The following is a 12,202-nucleotide window of genomic DNA, read 5'->3' on the forward strand; positions in this document are numbered from 1 at the left end:
CAAAACGGCACTCGTAGGCCCGAGGAGATAACAATCATTTCCCTGTGTTTTGTTTTGCAAATTTACTTTCTCTTCCCCTGCATTGTTTGCTAGCAACTGCTGTTACTTCTTAGCAAGAGCAAACCACACCTGCCCACAAAACCCTGACGCAAATAGCTTTATACTCACAGTAACTGACGTAGTATTGTGATGCACACGTACATGCAGACAGGCAGGCGCTCAGAAAATTGTGTGAGTCTACTTGTATTGTCAAAGTTTAATGGTGAATAAGCTGCTTGCATGAGTGTTGGCGACAAACAGTAATAATTATGAGGAGAGATGGGAAGATGAAGTGGGAGATGTCAAGAGGAAGCAGACACAAAAGCAAAAAACGCACAAGTGACATGTGTGAGAGTGCCCCAAGGGACGCTCTCTCTGCTGTGGGTTTTGAAGCTCAGTGCATTAATATAAAATGCTGGCTCTTATCAGCACACCACAAACTGCCTTTATAGAGTATACTGCAGGTATAAACATATATTTCTACCACAAATCTACTTTCTTCACCTGCGTCTTCGCCCTGCCTGCGTCTTGATTCTTGTCTATTATTTTGTGCCTTTTGCCTTCTGGCTGTTTCTGTTTAGCCGCGAGGCCCCTCTTCACGTTTACCAAACCTCATTTAGTACTCGCTCACAGCTCAACCACAGCACTGTCTGTCCCATGACTAAACACAGCACCGAGCCGTGGTTTGCAGGGACATATATCCTCCATTATAACAGGCGCTGTTCTTCTCAGTGGTTCGAGGTTCAGAACAGGCTATTCATGAGTTATTTAAGTGTTCCCTCCATCATGTGCCTCTTGCTGCTGCTCACACTGACATGACATGGGCCATTTCCCTCAGCCCAGAAATGTAGCACGGGACACACTAAAACTACCATAGAGAAACTATCATTCAAGATCAGGACTTTTATGTTTGAATCATTAATCGCATACTATTGCAACACCTACAAAAAGCAGTTTCATGCTATAAGACAGAAAAAATGTACCGTGTGTCAATTTGTTTCAATGGTCTGCTGTCTGCAGGGTGTAAATTGTGCATGCATGAATATTTAATGTTAATGACCCAATGGTCAGCTTGAATTGAAGTTCTCGAACCAGTGGTCTATGCAAAGTGTACACAAACGATTGGGTGTATGAGTATGTTTGTGTTGTTATGTACCTGTCTGTTGCAACTGTCATGAGATCAGGAAGTGTAGTAATACAGCTGGCAGTGCCTAACATGTTAGACTTTGGCTAAGAGCCAACTCAATACAATTACAATTACCCATCAATGAAAGCATTAGTGAAAGCTTTGGCTCAGACACAAAGAAGAGCTTGTTCACAGGAGGTAAAGAGCTACCACTGTTTACTTCAGGTAAAGGACGAGCCTCAGATCAGTTACTTAGATGTTTATTCTATTATATACAGTACAGTACATCACACAGTATAATATTGGCTCTTGAAATGCCAGGTCCATTCATCCAGCACTATAGATAGAGCTGAAAGATAACTGTGGCGATAGTAGTGATGTCTGTTGACAGACTGGGGTTTACTAGGAAGCTGAAGTGAAAGCCACTGCTTGCTAACCCCTCAGCCCTCTCTTTTTTATTTCTTTGTCCCCCTCAGCATGGGGAGCAGGAGGGTGGGATAACGTCACATGACAGTGACAAGCTTGCCTCTGCTCTGAAGCACAGCAGATGGAAGTGTGTTGTTGGTGTGTGCATATGTGTGTGTCTGTGCAGTGTAAATGCCGCTGGAGACCCGGTGCACTCTGTTGGCAGCAGTACATTTGGCAGAGTGCCACCCCACAGCCCTCTTTTTCCAGCCCAACAGCGAGGCACTAAGGTGTGTGTGTGTTAAGTGAGTGGAGCTATTATCAGCAAACAAGTATTAATTAATAGTGCTCCCATTGTCTTGGCCATTACATCTGTTCTTTGGAGTGAAGTGGACCGCAGGGTCTGTGTGCCTGTGTTTGTCTCTACGTCCATCTATTTGAGCAATTTACTAATGCAATGATCACAGGATTTGGGAAGAAACAGGCCTCTGTTCTACAGAGTGGCGCCAGTCCTGGCGAGCAGGAGGGAATTAGTCAGGAGACAGTGGGTTTGGCCCCGTGCCATAGTTATTAGCTGCTCACAGGGTGGGCACGGGGTTATGCCCTCACTCAATCACTCTCTGTGCGGGTAACCTGTTTGTTTGTGCGCTTGTGTCAGTGATTCTCTCTGGTCACACTGACCTTATTGTGCAGTCACTGCTGGTTGATTTGTACACTTTCCAACACATTCCAGTCTGGGAAAGACTGAAGAACGAGCTGTTAGGCCCCTCTCCCTCTTTCTTTTCATTCTCTCTCTTCCCCGGATGGGTTTGATTTAGTGACTGTGGTTTTCCACCCAGAGCCGTGGAGCCAGAGAGACTTAGAGGCAGACCTATAGATTCACAGGCAGTGAAGCACGTCATTACTTGGCCATAGCTCATCAGCAGATACATCAGCAGACTGCTGCTCTAATAGATGTGAGCTGTCAGCATGCAGGAAGTAATAAAGCTCTCCTCATTACAATCACTTAATTATTTCCTTCTACATCAGAAGAACTACAACAAGAAAAGTAAAATAACATCTTTTAAAAGTGTGCATACAGAAAATACAGTAAAACACACCTCTTGGCATGGATCACTTGTACTCAACATCCATTTCTATATTTAACGACCTGTGTAGAGTTACAGCTGACTGTGGTTGGTTTTACAGAAATGATCATTAATGACGACACAATGTTACAAGGAAACTGGTGTAACAGTCAGGTTTGGATGCTTTGGGGAAACGTGGTTCATATGTTTTAACAAAGAAAAGCCTCAAAGATTGTTGATCAGTTGATTGATCATAAAAGATATATGTCAACAATTGATTCCACATTTGTTTTTCCTTCATATCATCTTTGTCTACTTATCTGCTTTTATCTTTTGCTCTATATGACTTTAATAATCCGTGTAACCATCAGCCCCCCTGTCTCCACAGCTGATACCCTTTTTCTGTCCTGCTCTTCGATCCCACTCTGCCTCACTTTCAAACTGTCCTCCAGTGTCAGGCCACTTGACTGGGGCTAAGTGCTTTTTGCTGTCTCGCAGCAGGTGGGACAGTAATAAAGCTTGTCAGTGAAGTTACGGGTTGTACAGTCACATGCGTCCCCCTCCTCTTTCTTCTGTGTGTCTCTCACAAAAACACCTCTCCTCCTCAGTCTCCACCAATTACCTTTCCTCCTGTGACTGTGTCTTGACATGTATGTCATCTGAACACCTGTCTCACTGTTTCCTTATCAACAGCACTTGGACAAATAAAGAACTTGTAAATGAGTCCAGGTGAGCGCGTTGTTGGTTCAGCTGCTAAGCGTCTCGTTTTCATTGATGCAAACACATTACATGTTATTTATTATCTTTCATAACAGATCTCCACTTTGTGAGAGCCTGTAGCCTTCAGCTGGCACAGTATTATAAAGATTGGTATCTTACACAAGCTGGCCACAGGGTGGCATTACAGAGCTCATTATTTAGCGCTCTCCTCCCACAGGCATCACATCCTCAGACTAACGCAGGCCCCAGTTAGATCCGAACTGTGTGAGGTGACAGTGTGCACTGAATTATTTAGTCATTGCCGTGTTAATGGCTGACAGTGAACATGGCCTCCTCACTCGCTGTTGGCCCATTACTAGTGCACTCTTTCACTTTCACTCTGTCCTCTCACTCAGTGCCTACATCATAATAAATGTATAATGTTATATAGGATGTTTATGTTGTGTAAAAAGTTTAAAAAGTAGTAGCCCTTTAGATTTGTCTAAAAACTTTGCTAAAATATGTGATGCTGCAGTTTAAATAAGACAGGCAGATACATCAAACAGAATACAAAGAACACAAATATGTTTCAAATGTACATGTAATTATATTTGTTTGCTCTGAATACATCTTATACGTCTACAATGCATTTTTTTTAGAAAATGTATTATGTAGGAGATCTTGTTCTATATAACCTAAAGCAATTTTGAGATTGAAACAATCTTGAATTGTAATGTGTGTGGAACGGAGTGATTGTGTTTGACCTGGGTGAGGACTATTATGACCGTGAGTGTAATGTAATCACAAGCACTAAAGAGATTAACACTCCAGCCTCTGCTATTCAGCCGTGACTTGTTGCATGCGCTGTATATGGCTTGCAGTTTGCGTGTCTTTTCGTGTCTTTCTGCTGATGTGATTGAGAGACTTGGTGTGAGCACAGAGCCGGGTGGAGCGCTGCAGTAGCACAGGGGTCTGGTCAGGCTCAGTGCAGCTCAGGAGGGATTGACACGGACGTGAGCAGGGTGCAGGCCTCTGTAGACGGGACTCCCCAGCAGCCTGTGTGGCTCCAGCCTGGCTGCCACGGTCCATCACAATACCCCTCCCCTCGTCTATCCAGCATCTGTCTGTCACCTCAGCGCGCTCAGCTACTCCATCCTCATTTTCTACTCACACCACTTCTTATTGGCTAGATTTAATTCACTTTTTTTTTCAAGTCAATGAACATAGATGGAGATCTGGCTTGTCCTTATAAATTTGAACTTCCATTTGAGCCACAATTACCATAAACATATGCAGATACAAAAACACTTGCCTGCTACTTCTGCTGCTTGTAAGTTTGGTAACACTATATTTTTGCACTCACTAATTAACAGCTAACTAAATGCTAATTACAGTACCAATTGATGGTTCATAAGCTTATTTGGTATTTATCAGTCCTTATTTAGTCCTTATTTTGCAAGACCTTATTCAACATCTTATTAGCTACTAACTAATACTTCCACATCACTTAAGAAAGGGGAACATATTCTCAGCTACAAATACTTAATTAAGAGGCAATTAGGCACAAATTAGGCTGAGTATGATTTGTTTTCTTGGATAAGATTTGTCACTGTTTATCGAGAGTTATTATTATTGTATTAACCTGCTACTTGCCGGTCTGAGGGCCAAATGCGGCCCTCAGACCAATTTTTTGTGGCCCTCAGACTTCTTGTGTTATTGCCACACATCGCCAGACAGGGTCTTTTTAATGCAATTTTAATAATTCCACATTTAACATTTATTGTGAGACTTGGAGAGATTAATTCATACATTTGTCTCCATTCGATTAGACTATTGTAACGGCCTGCTCACTGGCCTTTCTAAACGAGCTGTTAAACAGCTGCAGTATATTCGAAATGCTGCTGCTTGAGTCCTGACAAGAACCAGGAAATACGACCATATTAGTCCAGTGCTCGGGTCGCTGCAGTGGCTTCATGTCGCTCAGAGAATAGATTTTAAAATAGCTCTGCTTGTGTACAAGTCTCTTCATGATCGGGCACCAAAGTATATAGCTGACATGGTACAGCCATATGGGCGCTGAGGGAGGGGTCTCTTGGTTGATCCCAGAGTCACCTCGAAACACGGTGAGGCTTCATTTAAGTTACATGCAGTAAAAGTGTGAAACAGCCTCAGTGAGACCGACCTTGCCTGGCTCTGCCGTACTGTCCATTCCACGCAGGGAATTAGTCTGGTCACGGAGCGATTGGAGCAGTTTGAACGGGCGGGCCTAGCGCTCACACATTGTCAGTGAAATAAACCAATTAGCAATTAGCAGACGTGACGACAGCTGTAGTCCACGTCACAAAATATGAACTGAATATAAACTCACGTGGAGAACGCGAAGGCAAAATCCTCGACGACTTCATCCATGATAAGTTTTAGCTAATGTTAATGTTAATTGAACAACATAGTGGTGCAGCGAGTGACGTAACCTTGTCATTTCTCTGTGACGGTCGTGATTGGTGTCGGCTAGGCCTCAGCCGCCAATCAGACACTTGTTTACCATGTGTGGCCAGACCCACCTTCTTTCGCGCAGAAAAGAAGTTTATTGTGTTTTTATTGTGTTTTTGGGGTTGCGGTGAGGCACATTGAGTTGCCTGGTGCATGAAATGTGCTGTATAAATAAATTTGCCTCGCCTTGAACGTTTGAATGCATTGACCACTGATCTGTGGCCCTCCATGTCTGATACATGTCAATATACTGTGAAAAAGGTTCTTACACTCCTGCTCTATGGTCGATACGTTTTAGATTTGAATATGCAGAGTTAAAAATTAATAAATGGGAAATTGTTAGTTAGTAGCTAGTGAGATGTTGAATAAGGCTATGCAAAAATAATGACAAATTAATGCATTATAAACACCAAATAAGAGCTAGCAACTAGCACTTGGTTAGCTGTTAATAATTGAGTGCTAAAAGTTTTTTTACTGAATGGCCAATCTAGATACAACTCTTTTCATCTCAGCTTGTGACCAGCATTAAACATATATCCTGGTGTGATGCTTGAAGGTGTTGCACTTGTGTGACTGAAAAAAATACTGCCGGGAAGAGCTTTACTTTCTAAATATACACTCTCGTCTATTGACGTGCTAATATACAGTACAGTAGAATCTCTCTTAACAGTTTATGAGATTTGTACTGCTTTTGCCTGAGAGTGTTCTTTGCTCGTAGTTTGTGTAGTCCTCTGTCTTAGCGGCTTATCACACAGCAGCCGTCCTCCGTGTTTCAGCCTGTGAGCCTGTCCTTGTCAAACACATACACACACAGTCACACAGTCACACAGTCACATCCAGGACCCTTGAAGTAGGGTCATGATTGAGGCATGCTGCTAATTAGCCGCCAGTGGTTGTTGCAGCAATGTGATGGTAGGGTGTAATTAATTAGGTGGCATGCGCACAGTGGGAGTAAAAAGCGCAAGAGGGGGGTTGCGGGGAAAAAAGGAGCGAGCAGAGAAATACCAGCTATCAGTGTTTGCTTTTATCCTCTGAGCTTAGTTGAGTTCCCCCTAATGAGAAAAAATGAGATGCTCCCAAGCAGGGAAGAAAGCAGTTTGTGCTTTACACGTTGGCTCTGCCTCTCTCCTCTGCTTGTCGATCTGTCGCCGCCTTGTTCCCTTTTCATCTGCCTCTCACATCCAGGCAAACGCTAGCGGGGTGCCAGCGAGTCGGAGTCACTCACCACAGATCTCCTACAGTAGAGGGAAAACAGTTGTCCAGACAGTACTTCCTGATTGGCGTATATAGCAGAGTTGTTTGCATTGTATACCCGCATTCATATAGGCCTTTTTCTTCTTCTTCCCCACATACCCTGTTGTGGTGTAGGCTCTGAGAGGAACAGAAGCATAGAGAGGATGGAGATAGATGGGGGGACCTCAGAAATGTGGCAGGGGCAAGAGGTGCACCAACACTCAAGGCTCTATTGATTCTCATCTTGGTTAAACGCTGACTCTTTGACCCCATTTTCAAGCACCTCAGTCAGCAAGTGTGTGATAGTGTGCGCGTACGTGTTGAAAGCAGAGAACCAGAGATGGCTGTTGTTAAGAACATGAGAAAGGGTTTTATTGGGATCTATCTTTAGACAAGCGCATTGGATTCTTTTGTAAATATACTTCATGAGTTTTCAACTAAATCATGTTATGTTATGGTTGTTTGAAGTTCTTTTTATGCATGCATTGGGCTTGTAAAAACACTTGAGCAGAGCGTATGATATTTCACTCATTGTAGCTTTTTAAAGGGCTGAAATGAAACAACTGAGCTGGAGATTTCTGTATTTGACGGTCCAATGTTTCGAGTATTATCTAGTTCTCTTCTCGCTGGACTTTAACCTCTTAACCTCCGTGTGAAACGAGGACATGTTTCCAGTGTTGCTTTACCCAAATCTAAAAACTTCTTGAAAAAAACTAGTGACAAAAATGTGTAAAAATGTTTCAAAAATTTAGATGAAAAATCAACAAAAAAGTGACAAAAAATATGTAATGAAAAAGTGATGAAAATGTGACAAAAAAGTGTCAAAAATTAACTGAAAAATTTGATGAAAAAAATACAAAAATGTGACCAAAAAGTGACGAAAATGTGACAAAAAGTGACACAAAAGTGACAAAAATGTGACAAAAATTGGATGAAAAAGTGACAAAAAAGTGACAAAAATACAACAAAAGAGGGTTGAAAATGTGATGAAAATGTGACAAAAGAGCAATAGAAAAGTGGCAACAAAGTGATGAAAAAGCAATGAAAAGAAATGTCAAAGAAGTGACCACAACAAAAACGCAATGAAAATTTTTAAATGAGTTTTCTAGGTCTTAGCTTTCAAATGAGGTGCTACACTGGCCTATTGGCTGAACGCTTTTAGATTTGGGTAATGCTGAGCTGGAGAAAATGCACTTGGTTATAACAAGGCTTAAAGCAGAGCATGGACCCTTTAAAAGACACAATAGAAAGGTGTGTAAAACAATAACGCAGTATCCGCCTCAGTTTAACATCATCATACATGTTACAGTTGCACTGCCCTTTACGCTCTGTACTTCTACTATAACATTTAAATGCCAAAAGCGTGACACATGCCCTGACCCCTCCTGGCGTAGAGTGATACTTTAATGGCCGCCTTCTCTCTCCCCTGTTGCGGGCGCTTGAGAGTGTCATATAGGTGACAGGTTTATAGACAGCTGAGACAGACCGCTATTTACAGCTCGGCGTTAGACACTCGGGACATTGGCAGTTAGCATAAATCCCGGCGGCGGATGATACACATTTTGCATCCAAACGTAAATCTTTCCAAAGCAAACACGACGTACAGCAGGTGAGTTGTTAATTCCTCTCTGCGCGCGCACATATATCGGAAATCACAGCCTTGCCCATCTATCTGTACCTGTTATTTACGGCCCCCGGCAATCATGTTAACAGCCCCTCGCTTTTCCTCTTTACGTCTCTTATTCGCAGAGTCACATCTCCTCCAACTATCATTTGGCTTTACGAGGCGTCCTAAAAGAAACCCCACCAGCCGCCCCCCCTTTGTGCTGGAAATATTGATATCCACTATAAGTCAAATGTGCCTCCCTCCGTCACTGAGCAGACGCTGATGGCAGAGGAGCGAGTCGGGTTCTACAAGTGTGCGCTGCATGCAAACAGTCCTATTAAGAGGAGTTTTTGGGCGAGGCGACAGGTTAAAGAAAGGGAACTCCAGCTGTGAAGTGTTTGGACTGACAGGGAGGAGCTGCTCTGTCCTGCACTGTTTAAGTTGTCTCTGTGTCTATGATGCAGCTGCTGTAAAAGTGGCAGCAGAGCAGAGATGGCTGTTTATTAGGTGCTTTTTCTTGCGAGCCTATGAAATCCCAATCAGTTTCTGCACAAGTGTGTGTGTGTGTGTGTGTGTCTGTCTGTCTGTCTGTCTGTGTGTGTGTTCCTGTTATCCATCAGAGCAATTAGGAACCATCTGTTTTGAGCCCTAACAGGAAAAACACATCCTAACGCCTTGTGCATAGTACAATACTGTGCAAAAGAACCTGAATTTTCTAGTAGGATATGAGTCCAGCAAATATCATGCAGTAAACAGGAATACCCATTTGGATATAGAGATATATCAGGAACATTTAATTGCATATATCTAGGAATAAATGGTTAAATGTAGTATAAGGAGTGATAGAAACAATTTGACTATGCTATTTCAAGAAATGCTTACAATGAAAGGCCCTGTACCCGTTAGATGTTCTTACTTCTTAAAGGAACAGGCCACCGTTTTTACATACTGCGATATGTTCTTACCTGAGCTTAGACGAGTTGATGCGTACCTGTCTGGTCTTTGTGCGTTTGCTCAGTCACGCAAAAAGGCTAAAGATGCTGTTAGCATTTGGCCTCTCCCAGCATATTCCTATAGCTCCAAACGGGGGTGAAGTTAGAAGCGACCACGCTCTTCCACGGACACAAAGACCAGACAGGTACGTATCAACTTGCCTAAGCTCAGGTAAGAATATATCTCAGTATGGGAAAAAAAACGGTGTGCGCTCAGTCACACAAAAAGACCAAAGATGATGTTAGCATTTGGCCTCTCCCAGTGTTTTCCTATGGCTCCAAACGGGGTAGTGTTAGAAGCGACCAAGCTCTTCCACAGGCACGCACAGAAACCGGTGCAAAGGCAGGTGCGTATCAACTTGTCTAAGCTCAGGTAAGAATGTATCTCAGTATGGAAAACGGTGGCCTATTCCTTTAAATAATTGCTAATCCACTTCTAGAAAAACAAAGTGTGCATCAAATAAAATCCTGTGCCGATAAATCCCATACCTTTCCCAAACCTGTATCAAGTTAAAACCGGCTAAGTGACATTGCTACAATGAGAAGAAGGAAGACATTGTCAACACTATTAACGCATTGGTAACTCAAATTGACAGTTTTATCAGATATTCGTATTGCAAGCTAAGCGAGCCCCTCAGACTGAGGCATGCTAACCCGTCTGCATGGCTGGCACTCAGCGGCACATATATTTCTGTCTCCTCAGATGTTGCTAAATGATGTGATTAGTGAATTTGTTTACGATGTGCTTCTCTTTTTCCTCGTTCTTGGTTGCAATGCGTGCATCTTTGTGTGTTCTCTCTTTGTGCTCCTCCGGGGATAAAGAAAAGGTTTGTTTGATTAATTAATGCTGTTAGACATGAATGTAAATGATCAAAGGAGCACATTTGAATCTGGTCTTTAATTATTCATGAGCTGCGATTGCTCATGAATTAGGACACCTGTGAGGCCTGTGGCTCCCCCCACCCCACACTTGCGCTGACACACGCCGACACTAGTGCATTGTGGGATGCGACCCGGTGTGTCAAAGCAGCCCATGCCTGCCGCCCCGTTGTGCGCAGGTCAGGGCAGGTTCATGTTGGTATTATTAGGTTACGCTCTGCTCTGGCCTCGGTTCAAACGCTGTGATTAGGTTAGTGCGCCGTGCTAAGGCTCAGACTGTCACCCGCACTGTATGATTCATCTCCATGGAGACAAGAGAAAGGCTCTGATCTAATTACCCGTCGCGCTGCCATCCCCGACAAGACGAGAGGGGCCGAGTGGCATGAATAAGGCGAGAGGAGCAGGGAGAAAGACTGGCACGTAGACAGTGTGTAAAGAGGGATGAAATGAAAGGCGAGGGGAAATCAAGTGTGCAGCGGAGAGCCTGATGCGAACAATAGGAAGCGTGATAAAAGCAGGTATTACATGTCCTCTCTCTTTCTTCTCCTCCTCATCATTCCCCTCATCATCAGCAGCATCCAACCGCCACACAAATGGGGCCTTGTTGCCATGGATATGAGCAATGGTTCCCCCTGTTTGGCTCGATGGGGCTCAGTGATAAATAGCGGGATGTGGAGGAAGTTAATAATTTATCTTAGGCAAGGAGCGGCCATCGAAAGGGTGCGTTACCTAGCGTAATGGGTTAAGTGCGCCGATTGCTTGCGATAGACTCACAGGAGGTGATGCATAAAAAATGAATAAAGCCTGAGTGGTGCCTACTGGGAGGGAACAATCATGGGAGTGTGATGTAGGATGTAGGGATGTGTTTTAGAGAAAAGCTTTGTTGGATCTTGAAGTTGCAAGACTGTGAGGAAGGGAACAGTAAAGACTTTTTTTTTTTTTTAAAGAGTGCTTCCTCCAGGCTCTCTGTAAAGATCTCCTCCCACCTTGCGAGCACTAGAAATGAAAAACGGAGCAATATGCCTAGGGCTTTGAAGTGTGACAGCGGCAGTGACAGATGTAGCGGCTGAGAAGCAGAGGTGGAGCCTGGCTGTGTATATACAGTACACCGCTGTCATTACCAGTGACTCATTGACACTTGAAATACAAAAGCAAAAAAACTGTACTCGCGCAGACCTCCGCATATCCTCAAAACGAAGAGCTTTTTTTGTTGTTTGTTTTTGCTAATTCATCATCAGGCTCATTTTGTAGAGAAACTAACCTTGGACTGGCGCTGTACAAGTTAAAACAAGTCGAGTGCAAACCGTAGTCTCGCCATTCACGGATAACTACTAATGAGCTTCAATCAATACAGTTTGTAAATGAGTAAAACATGAGAAGTGTGCTGATCTTGTAGTACTAGGCTAAACAATAGAAGTTAGCAGTAGAAGTAGTTTTCAGATCTGACGCCTGCTGTGGCTGATGTGTTTGCTTGCGTATTTGCTGTGTACTTAGCAGTAAACTTCCTAAAACAAGTGGTATTGGTAGTAAAGATAAATACACCAGTCCTGTTTTGCTTCTTGGTTTCTAAAATGGGTTGCAGTATTGTGAGTTGACGTATTGTTATGGGAATGTAATTGAATGAGTAATTGTGGTTTGTAATACTCATACAAGACTCATTTTGCAG

The 12,202-nt window shown here is 43.2% G+C and overlaps 1 protein-coding gene across 1 annotated transcript in view; it reads left to right on the forward strand.

Moving 5' to 3' along the window:
* gse1b (Gse1 coiled-coil protein b) overlaps positions 1-12,202 on the forward strand; it is a 111,090-nt gene that overhangs the window by 28,050 nt on the left and 70,838 nt on the right. The gene's annotated exons all lie outside the window — the stretch shown is intronic.

The sequence above is a fragment of the Gobius niger genome, assembly GCF_951799975.1.
Source record: "Gobius niger genome assembly, chromosome: 4".
Classification (NCBI taxonomy): domain Eukaryota; kingdom Metazoa; phylum Chordata; class Actinopteri; order Gobiiformes; family Gobiidae; genus Gobius; species Gobius niger.